The sequence below is a fragment of the Oncorhynchus masou genome, unplaced genomic scaffold (assembly GCF_036934945.1).
Source record: "Oncorhynchus masou masou isolate Uvic2021 unplaced genomic scaffold, UVic_Omas_1.1 unplaced_scaffold_3338, whole genome shotgun sequence".
Classification (NCBI taxonomy): Eukaryota; Metazoa; Chordata; class Actinopteri; order Salmoniformes; family Salmonidae; genus Oncorhynchus; species Oncorhynchus masou.
The window spans coordinates 1-11,803 of NW_027009751.1; the positions used below are offsets into that span (position 1 = coordinate 1).

At 46.8% G+C, this 11,803-nt stretch overlaps 1 long non-coding RNA gene across 2 annotated transcripts; it reads right to left on the bottom strand.

Annotated features, from left to right (window-relative positions):
* Positions 1 to 868: 868 nt before the first annotated feature.
* Positions 869 to 11,719, bottom strand: LOC135534385 (uncharacterized). Of its 2 annotated transcripts, none has more exons than XR_010454679.1 (3): positions 11,633 to 11,719; positions 2,029 to 2,083; positions 869 to 1,920 (listed from the first exon to the last, which is right to left on the bottom strand). It is a non-coding gene; the product is annotated as an uncharacterized LOC135534385 (long non-coding RNA). The 2 variants fall into 2 exon arrangements; XR_010454680.1 differs by having other exon boundaries at positions 11,390 to 11,695.
* Between the last annotated feature and the right edge of the window lie 84 nt (positions 11,720 to 11,803).

Sequence of the window (11,803 nt, forward strand, 5' to 3'; positions counted from 1 at the left end):
GCACTTCTTAACCTCCTGCCCAATGTATGACCATATTAGAGAGACATATTTCCCTCAGATTACACAGATCCACAAAGAATTCGAAAACAAATCCAATTTTGAAAAACTCCCATATCTACTGGGTGAAATTCCACAGTGTGCCATCAGAGCAGCAAAATTTGTGACCTGTTGCCACGAGAAAAGGGCAACCAGTGAAGAACACGCACCATTGTAAATACAACACATATCTATGCTTATTTATTTTATCTTGTGTCCTTTACCATTTGCACATTGTAAAAACACTGTATATATATATAATATGACATTTGTAATGTCTTTATTGTTTTGAAACTTCTGTATGTGTGATGTCTACTGTTAATTTTTATTGTTTATGTCACTTTATATATTATATACCTTACTTGCTTTGGCAATGTTAACACATGTTTCCCATGCCAATAAAGCCCCTTGAATTGAATTGAATTGAGAGAGAGAGAGACACAGAGAGAGAGAGAGAGAGAGAGAGAGAGAGAGAGAGAGAGAGAGAGAGAGAGAGAGAGAGAGAGAGAGAGAGAGAGAGACACAGAGAGAGAGAGAGACAGAGAGAGAGACAGAGAGACAGAGGCAGAAACAGAGAAAGGGAGACAGAGAGAGACAGAGAAAGAGAGACAGAGAAAGAGAGACAGAGAAAGAGAGACAGACAGAGAGAGAGAGAGAGACAGAGAGAGAGAGAGAAGAGAGACAGAGACAGAGAGAGAGAGACAGAGAGAGACAGAGAAAGAGAGACAGAGAAAGAGAGACAGAGAGACAGACAGAGAGACAGAGAGACAGAGACAGAGAGAGAGACAGAGAGAGAGACAGAGAGAGAGACAGAGAGAGAGACAGAGAGACAGACAGAGAGAGACAAAGAGACAGAGACAGACAGAGAGACAGAGAAAGACAAAGAGACAGAGAAAGACAGAGAGACAGAGAGACAGAGAAAGAGACAGAGAAAGAGAGACAAAGAGAGACAGAAAGAGAGACAGAGAAAGACAGACAGAGAGACAGAGAAAGAGAGACAAAGAGAGACAGAGAAAGAGAGACAGAGAAAGAGACAGAAAGAGAGACAGAGAGACAGAGAGAGAAAGAGAGACAGAGACAGAGAAAGAGAGACAGAGAAAGAGAAACAGAGACAGAGACATACAGACAGAGACACATTGATAAGAAACTATAAAAAACCTTCATAGTGTGATTCCACAGGGAAAACTCTCAAATCAAAGAGTCAGGTTGAATGAGGCCATCTGATCCCTGGCTGATTGATCATATAGACACACTACTGTTATATCTGTCTGCTAATGTACTATACAGACAGAACTATCTGACTCTGATCATATAGACACACTACTGTTATATCTGTCTGCTAATGTACTATACAGACAGAACTGCAGTGCCATCTTACTCTGATCAGTTAGTAACACAGAGAGAGAATTGGACGCATGAGACTCTCACTCTCTCTGAATAACAGTGGGTGAAGCCACCACGTTAGAGTTAGGGGTTAAAGGTCAGGGTCCTACCTCCAGCTTGGCGTCGAGGTCGGCATCAGAAGCCACCACGTTAGAGTTAGGGGTTAAAGGTCAGGGTCCTACCTCCAGCTTGGCGTCGAGGTCGGCATCAGAAGCCACCACGTTAGAGTTAGGGGTTAAAGGTCAGGGTCCTACCTCCAGCTTGGCGTCGAGGTCGGCATGAGAAGACACCACGTTAGAGTTAGGGGTTAAAGGTCAGGGTCCTACCTCCAGCTTGGCGTCGAGGTCGGCATCAGAAGCCACCACGTACTCATCCTCCTTCTTCCCTGTGGCCTTGATCAGAACCTGCTTCGTCTTCCAAAACTTCTTCTGCATGCGGGCCATGACCGAGCTGTCCTCGCCTAGCAACGCCCGGCCACCGCTCAGTATGTCACCTGCAAACCTGCAGGGGGTGGTTAGGGTTTCCCCGAGATTACATCTCGTGCATTTTCTTTAATTGATTTAAGACTTTTAAAGACAGTGACTTAAGTAATGATTAGCTGCTTCATACCCGTCCATCTAATCTTCAGCTCTGTTCTGTTCCGGTTGTTCTGTCAACACGCAGCCTGAAATAGTGGAGATTGAGAACGTTGTGAATGTCAGATGCGTATGGTTTAATCCCCATACTTGAAACTGTAAGAAAGCCTATAAAGCTAGTTGACAAGATACGAGAGGTCATTGTTGAGGTGGTTGTGGTGCAAAACTTCTTCAGTAGGCATGCACCCTAAATACAAAAGGGAGTGTGCTCATTGACAGGTTACCTGCTGTGGTATTAACATAAACAGGTGAAATGACTGTCCATTACGAGGCACAAGATGGTGGTCAGCGCAGATGTGCTTTTTGGTTGCTGAAGGAATTATTTGATTTCCTCACCCATATATGACCATCTGGTCATTTCTAAGGTCATAAAACCCTGTATGAATATTATTTAGTTTGTTAACCAAAGTAATTGATTACTTTCTGCAAGTTATTAACCTCTAAAACTCTTAAGTTAGCGACGACACTAGATAGCCAGATCAGCTAGCTCAAAAACTAGCTTGTCTTACATGGAAACTTCCACGACCAGAACCAAAGAGGGAAATGGACATCAGATGGACAATTAACAGATGGTCTTGGGTACTCCTCTTTTGAAATTTGAAGTGCACAGACAACAATGCTGACAACATGCGCCCTTCCAGTCCCCGGTTCAGGTCGTTACCTTACGACCCCGACACCCAAGAGGGTATGCCACTTCTTGAGATGCAAAACAACATTGGGATGCATTTGACAGCAAAGACCGATGAAAAGGCAGATGGCTTGGAGGACATGGTTAGGACGAATACCATGAGGAAGTATAGATTTTTATTTTACCTTTATTTAACTAGGCAAGTCAGTTAAGAACAAATTCTTATTTACAATGATGGCCTAGGAACAGTGGGTTAACTGCCTTGTTCAGGGGCAGAACAACAGATTTTTACCTTGTCAGCTCGGGGATTAGATCTAGCAACCTTTTGGTTACTGGCCCAAAGCTCCAACCACTAAGCTACCTGCGACCCCAAAATCTGTTGACTTCACCTCTGGAGACGTGAAAAACTTCAAAAGTGACGTGAAGAAAGTGGAAGTTATCTGCCAGGAAAATGAAAAGAAGGTGAATGAGGCGGAGAGATACCAGCACAGGTGGAACCTGAGGCTCCATGGAATTCCAGAGCAGGCGGGTGAGGACATCAAATACAGAGTTGTTGACATCTGTGGAGCTGTCATTCCAGAGTTGTTGACATCTGTGGAGCTGTCATTCCAGAGTTGTTGACATCTGTGGAGCTGTCATTCCAGAGTTGTTGACATCTGTGGAGCTGTCATTCCAGAGTTGTTGACGTCTGTGGAGCTGACATTCCAGAGTTGTTGACATCTGTGGAGCTGACATTCCAGAGTTGTTGACGTCTGTGGAGCTGTCATTCCAGAGTTGTTGACATCTGTGGAGCTGTCATTCCAGAGTTGTTGACATCTGTGGAGCTGACATTCCCAAATCAAAAGCCAAACTTCAGGAAAATGTGGACATCGTCCATCGTTTGACTCAATGATCAAGACAAGAGACTGAGGACAACAATCATCCGGTTCACCAGTAGATCTACACAGGATCTCCTCTGGAGGTGAGCGAAGAACAGATCTACACGGGATCTCCTCTGGAGGTGAGCGAAGAACAGATCTACACAGGATTTCCTCTGGAGGTGAGCGAAGAACAGATCTACACAGGATCTCCTCTGGAGGCGAGCGAAGAACAGATCTACACAGGATCTCCTCTGGAGGCGAGCGAAGAACAGATCTACACAGGATCTCCTCTGGAGGCGAGCGAAGAACAGATCTACACAGGTTCTCCTCTGGAGGTGAGCGAAGAACAGATCTACACAGGATCTCCTCTGGAGGTGAGCGAAGAACAGATCTACACAGGATCTCCTCTGGAGGCGAGCGAAGAACAGATCTACACAGGATCTCTCTGGAGGCGAGCGAAGAACAGATCTACACAGGATCTTCTCTGGAGGGGAGCGAAGAACTGATCTACACGGGATCTTCTCTGGAGGCGAGCGAAGAACAGATCTACACGGGATCTCCTCTGGAGGCGAGCGAAGAACAGATCTACACAGGATCTCCTCTGGAGGCGAAGAACGAAGAATCAGATCATTGAGGTTCACAGGATCTGACCTCTGGAGTGACATGGGAGAAACTGTGGCGGAAGAACAGATCGACACAGGGGATCTCCTCTGGAGGTCGAGAGGCAGGAAGAACAGATCTACACAGGGGATCTCCTCTGGAGCAGTCGAGAGGCAGGAAGAAAACAGATCTACACAGGGGATCTCCTCTGGGAGGCGAGGCAGGAAGAACAGATCGAGAGGCAGGGGACTGTGGCGGATCTGGAGCAGCGAGGCAGGGAGAAACAGATGGTAGCACAGGATCTTCTCTGGAGCAGCTCGGGAGGCAGGAAGAACTGATCTCGACACAGGGGATCTTCTCTGGAGGCGCAGCTCGAAGAACAGATCTAGCACAGGATCTCCTCTGGAGGCAGGGAGAAACTGTGGCCGAAGAACAGCATCTACACAGGGAGTTCTTCTCTGGAGGCGAGGCAGGAAGAACAGATCTGGCAGCTCAGGGGAGAAACACAGGATCTCCTCTGGAGGTGAGTGAGGGAGAACAGATCTAGAGGCAGGGGATCTCCTCTGGAGCAGCGAGAGGCAGGGAGAAAGAACAGATCTAGACAGGATCTTCTCTGGAGTGGCAGCAGCTCGAGAGGAGGAGAAACTGATGGCAGCAGCTCTAGAGGCAAGGGATCTTCTCTGGTGGCAGCAGCGAGAGAACAGGATGGCCGATGGTGGATCTTCTCTGGAGGCAGGAAGAAACTGTGGCCGATGGTCCACATCAAGCAAACATTGAGGTTCACGAAGGATCTGACCTCTGCGGACAAAGTGACATGGGAGAAACTGTGGCCGATGGTGGCAGCAGCTCGAGAGGCAGGGAGAAACTGTGGCCGATGGTGGCAGCAGCTCGAGAGGCAGGAAGAAACTGTGGCGGATGGTGGCAGCAGCTCGAGAGGCAGGGAGAAACTGTGGCCGATGGTGGCAGCAGCTCGAGAGGCAGGGAGAAACTGTGGCCGATGGTGGCAGCAGCTCGAGAGGCAGGGAGAAACTGTGGCCGATGGTGGCAGCAGCTCGAGAGGCAGGGAGAAACTGTGGCCGATGGTGGCAGCAGCTTGAGAGGCAGGGAGAAACTGAATTCTATTATTTTAAAAACATATAATAATGTCAGGGGTATTGGTGATTTAGTCAAACATAAGGCTATTTTCCTGTACTGCAAACGGTTTGAAACAACCACTCTGCAGGTGTAGCAGTTAAGAGGTGTATTTAAAGGGAAGGTCATCAAATCTAATGTATTTGTCACATGCGCCGAATACAACAGGTATAGGTAGACCTTACCGTGAAATGCTTAGTTACAAGCCCTTAACCAACAATGCGGTTCAAGAAATAGAGTTAAGAAAATATTTACTAAATAAAAATAACATAAAAAGTAACACAATAAAAGAACAACAACGAGGCTATAAACAGGGGGTACCGGTACCCAGTCAATGTGGAGGCTATATACAGGGGGTACAGGATTAATGTGGAGGCTATAAACAGGGGGTACCGGTACCCAGTCAATGTGGAGGCTATATACAGGGGGTACAGGGTTAATGTGGAGGCTATATACAGGGGGTACCGGTACAGAGTCAATGTGGAGGCTATATACAGGGGGTACCAGTACAGAGTCAATGGGTACAGAGTCAATGTAGAGGCTATATACAGGGGGTACCGGTACAGAGTCAATGTGGTGGCTATATACAGGGGGTACCAGTACAGAGTCAATGTGGAGGCTATATACAGGGGTTACCAGTACAGAGTCAATGTGGAGGCTATATACAGGGGGTACCGGTACAGAGTCAATGTGGAGGCTATATACAGGGGTTACCAGTACAGAGTCAATGTGGAGGCTATATACAGGGGGTACCGGTACAGAGTCAATGTGGAGGCTATATACAGGGGGTACCGGTACAGAGTCAATGTGGAGGTTATATACAGGGGGTACAGAGTCAATGTGGAGGCTTTATACAGGGGGTACCGGTACAGAGTCTATGTGGAGGTTATATACAGGGGGTACCGGTACAGAGTCAATGTGGAGGCTATATACAGGGGGTACCGGTACAGAGTCAATGTGGAGGCTATATGGCTACCAAGACTATTCACATTGGCCCAACCTCGGCAAGACGGAGCTGCTCTTCCTCCCGGGGAAGGACTGCCCGTTCCATGATCTCACCATCACGGTTGACAACTCCATTGTGTCCTCCTCCCAGAGCGCTAAGAACCTTGGCGTGATCCTGGACAACACCCTGTCGTTCTCAACTAACATCAAGGCGGTGGCCCGTTCCTGTAGGTTCATGCTCTACAACATCCGCAGAGTACGACCCTGCCTCACACAGGAAGCGGCGCAGGTCCTAATCCAGGCACTTGTCATCTCCCGTCTGGATTACTGCAACTCGCTGTTGGCTGGGCTCCCTGCCTGTGCCATTAAACCCCTACAACTCATCCAGAACGCCGCAGCCCGTCTGGTGTTCAACCTTCCCAAGTTCTCTCACGTCACCCCGCTCCTCCGCTCTCTCCACTGGCTTCCAGTTGAAGCTCGCATCCGCTACAAGACCATGGTGCTTGCCTACGGAGCTGTGAGGGGAACGGCACCGCAGTACCTCCAGGCTCTGATCAGGCCCTACACCCAAACAAGGGCACTGCGTTCATCCACCTCTGGCCTGCTCGCCTCCCTACCACTGAGGAAGTACAGTTCCCGCTCAGCCCAGTCAAAACTGTTCGCTGCTCTGGCCCCCCAATGGTGGAACAAACTCCCTCACGACGCCAGGACAGCGGAGTCAATCACCACCTTCCGGAGACACCTGAAACCCCACCTCTTTAAGGAATACCTAGGATAGGATAAAGTAATCCTTCTCACCCCCCCTTAAATGATTTAGATGCACTATTGTAAAGTGGCTGTTCCACTGGATGTCATAAGGTGAATTCACCAATTTGTAAGTCGCTCTGGATAAGAGCGTCTGCCAAATGACTTGAATGTAAATGTAAATGTTAAATGTCTATATACAGGGGGTACAGAGTCAATGTGGAGGCTATATACAGGGGGTACAGAGTCAATGTGGAGGCTATATACAGGGGGTACCGTTACAGAGTCAATGTGGAGGCTATATACAGGGGGTACCGTTACAGAGTCAATGTGGAGGCTATATACAGGGGGTACCGGTACAGAGTCAATGTGGAGGCTATATACAGGGGGTACCGTTACAGAGTCAATGTGGAGGCTATATACAGGGGGTACCGGTACAGAGTCAATGTGGAGGCTATATACAGGTGTACCGTTACAGAGTCAATGTGGAGACTATATACAGGGGGTACCGGTACAGAGTCAATGTGGAGGCTATATACAGGGGGTACCGGTACAGAGTCAATGTGGAGGCTATATACAGGGGGTACAGAGTCAATGTGGAGGCTATATACAGGGGGTACCAGTACAGAGTCAATGTGGAGGCTATATACAGGGGGTACCGGTACAGAGTCAATGTGGAGGCTATATACAGGGGGTACCGGTACAGAGTCAATGTGGTATATACAGGGGGTACCGGTACAGAGTCAATGTGGAGGCTATATACAGGGGGTACCGGTACAGAGTCAATGTGGAGGCTATATAGGGGGTATACAGAGGGGTGGAGGCTATATACAGGGGGTACAGAGTCAATGTGGAGGCTATATACAGGGGGTACAGAGTCAATGTGGAGGCTATATACAGGGGTACCAGTACAGAGTCAATGTGGAGGCTATATACAGGCGGTACCGGTACAGAGGCAGTGTGGAGGCTATATACAGGGGGTACCGGTACAGAGTCAATGTGAGGGGTACAGTTTCATTAGGGTCATTTGTACATGTAGGTGGGGGTGAAGTGACGATGCATAGATAATAAACAGAGAGTAGCACCAGAGTGAGTGTGGGGGGGGGGGGGGTTGGGCCAATGTGAATAGTCTTGGTAGCCATTTGATTCATTGTTAAGCAGTCGTATGGCTTGGGGGTAGAAGCTGTTAAGGAGCCTTTTGATCCTAGACTTGGCGCTTCGGTACCGCTTGCAGTGTGGTAGCAGAGAAAACAGTCTATGACTTGGGTGACTGGAGTCTTTTTAGGGCCTTCCTCTGACACCGCCTACTATGTAGGTCCTGGATGGCAGGAAGCTTGGCCCCAGTGATGTACTGGGCCGTAAGCTATAGGGCCTTCCCTGACACCGTGATGTACTGGGCCGTAAGCACTACCCTCTATAGGGCCTTCCTCTGACACCGCCTACTATGTAGGTCCTGGATGGCAGGAAGCTTGGCCCCAGTGATGTACTGGGCCGTAAGCACTACCCTCTATAGGGCCTTCCTCTGACACCGCCTACTATGTAGGTCCTGGATGGCAGGAAGCTTGGCCCCAGTGATGTACTGGGCCGTAAGCACTACCCTCTATAGGGCCTTCCTCTGACACCGCCTGGTGTAGAGGTCCTGGATGTCAGGATGCTTGGCCCCGGTGATGTACTGGGCCGTAAGCACTACCCTCTATAGGGCCTTCCTCTGACACCGCCTACTATGTAGGTCCTGGATGGCAGGAAGCTTGGCCCCAGTGATGTACTGGGCCGTAAGCACTACCCTCTATAGGGCCTTCCTCTGACACCGCCTACTATGTAGGTCCTGGATGGCAGGAAGCTTGGCCCCAGTGATGTACTGGGCCGTAAGCACTACCCTCTATAGGGCCTTCCTCTGACACCGCCTACTATGTAGGTCCTGGATGGCAGGAAGCTTGGCCCCAGTGATGTACTGGGCCGTAAGCACTACCCTCTATAGGGCCTTGACACCGCCCTATGTAGGTCCTGGACACCGCCTGTACTGTAGAGGTCCTGGATGGCAGGAAGCTTGGCCCCAGTGATGTACTGGGCCGTAAGCACTACCCTCTATAGGGCCTTCCTCTGACACCGCCTACTATGTAGGTCCTGGATGGCAGGAAGCTTGGCCCCAGTGATGTACTGGGCCGTTCTCACTACCCTCTGTGGCACCTTACGGTCAGATGCTGAGCAGCTGCCATACCAGACGGTGAGGCAACCGGTCAGGATGCTCTCAATGGTGCAGCTGTTGGACTTTTTGAGGATCTGGAGACCCATGCCAAATCTTTTCAGTCTCCTGAGGGGAAAAGGTATTGTCGTGCCCTCTTCACAACTGTCTTGGTGTGTTTGGACCATGATAGTTCGTTGGTGATGTGGACACCAAGTAACTTGAAGCTCTCTCAGAAGAATAGCACCTTTAGGGACAGCTCTAACAACTATTTGATACTCCTCAGGAGTGGGCTGCTCCACTACAGCCTCGTTGATGTTAATGGGGGCCTTTTCCTGTAGTCCACAATCAGCTCCTTTGTCTTGCTCACATTGAGAGTTTGTTGTCCTGGCAACACACTGCCAGGTCTCTAACCTCCTCCCTATAGGCTGTCTCGTTGTTTTGTTGGTGGTCAGGCCTACCTTCTCACATGCATCTGGTTTATCTCTGAATATTAGGAAATGTAAATTTTTTGAGTTGAAAAGATGTGTCTCTCCTATTGTTGAGGAAATCGTAAAGAGATTTAACTCCTGTTTATTAAGAGATCTTTCTTCATCTGGACGTGAACTTTTATCAATCTGAAGGTCCAGATGAGTTTATATGTTGGATGTTCCTCTGTCAGTAACTAAAATGGTTGATACTAAAATTATTTAACTTCATATGGAGGAATAAACCTCATTATTTAAGAAAAGCGGTAATATGTAGCACCCAGGGTGAGGGAGGGTTGAATGCTCTTGATTTTAATACCTCTAATATAATATTTCAGATTAAATGGATACAAAACTATTTAAGAAATAAGGATTGCATTTGTAATATAATCCCTAATGTAATATTCCAACAGATTGGTGGTCTAAAAGTCTTACTCAAATGAAACTTTGATGTGGGTAAAAACACTATCAAGCTTTCTAACTTTCATAAACAAGTACTTCTAACTTGGAACCTCATGTACAAAAATAATTTCCCCCCACAGACATACAATCTGGAAGAATAAAGACATAAAATACAAAAACAAGTCTTTGTTTTTCAAGAACTGGTTTGGCAACAGCATTATCTGGGTTATACCATTATTGAATAATGATGGACAACTATATGATTATCTAATAATAATTATTGAATAATAACTATACGATTATGCAGAATTCATGAGAACACACAATGTTAGTCACTCCTGAGGAGTATCAAATAGTTGTTAGAGCTGTCCCGACAGGTGCTATTCTTCTGTTAGGAGAACATAACAATACTCCCAAGTGCAACTGTTGAGGACTTTATAGCCTCAATACAGCTAGAAGGAATTTACATTTTATAAACTATAAATGTAATAACATGTATATATGAAAAACATGTCAAGATGTTTCTATTCCCTCTGCTAGAATGTACTGGAATGCAGCCCTAGGACAAGTGAACTGGAACAACGTTTAGTTGTTATCTGGTAAATATTGTATATCTAATAAGGTGAAAGAAGTGTCATACAAACTCATTCATAGAATCTACCCTGTAAAGACCTTTATTATACAGATTTTAAATAGCTATTGATAAACGTGTATTTTGTGGTTGTGACCCAGAGACTCCCGAACATTTATTTTGGGACTGTTCTAATTGTCAGATTTTGGAGTGAGATAGAAGATTTTATTAAATAAATAAAATAATATTAATTTGAAAGACTCGGATATGATTTATTTTGACCCAAATGATATCGACCCCAGGTGTAACTTTCATTTGTTGAAATGAAGTCGACAGGGGGGAACAAAACCCTCTTCACATTGTTAAAGATAGAATTTAAATATTATTTTGAAATTATCAGTAGTGTAAAAACAAAAAAGCAATACGTACCATAAAACTTTTGAGTATTATAAATGTATCTCGACATGTGATGTAAATTCACTAATAAAAACCCCACTCTTCCATGAGGTCAAGCAGTACATTAAGAACATGCTACATTCTTCCAATAAGAAAGCTGTTCAAATCAATACGTGTGTATCTTTTAAGGTCTTCGTATAAGCTGTCATGTGTTTGACCCCCCTAGTATATGTCCTCATTGTCTGTATACTCTTTGTATGTATCCTGCTGTTCCTGCACTAAGAACAGGGCTCGACACCTGTCGTCGCCAGCAGGTTAACCATGAGGCAGCCAGCTGCTATTGTTAATGTATGTCGAGCCAGCTACCTGTAGCTGCCCAGGTCAAGCGAGATCAAAGCCGTTATCTCACCACAAACCTGCTGTCTTCTCAACCTCTTGTGTTCAGGAAGAAAAATGTTGCTGGTTCCTGTTGCAACTCGTAAATGTTTGCGACGTTTTCCAGGACGCGCAGCTAATTTGCTCCTAACCTACATCAGTATAACCTGCTAGTTGTACCCAATGTAACGTTAACTAGTCCAGATGACTTGGTCTGCGGATACGTTGCCTATATATAAACGCAACACGTCTTGCATCATCACATTGTTGTCTTTACCGTTGAACGAAGCTGTCAGGAAGTCATGTTGTCCAGCAGTGGGTTTCCAGGTCACATCAGCAGCACCAACCAACTGAACTGACGCACAGAAACAGGATATGCAACGTGTCTGTTCCCTCCGTCCTGTCGCTGCGGAGACGTCTCAACATCACAGGTCAAACCAGTTGGAGG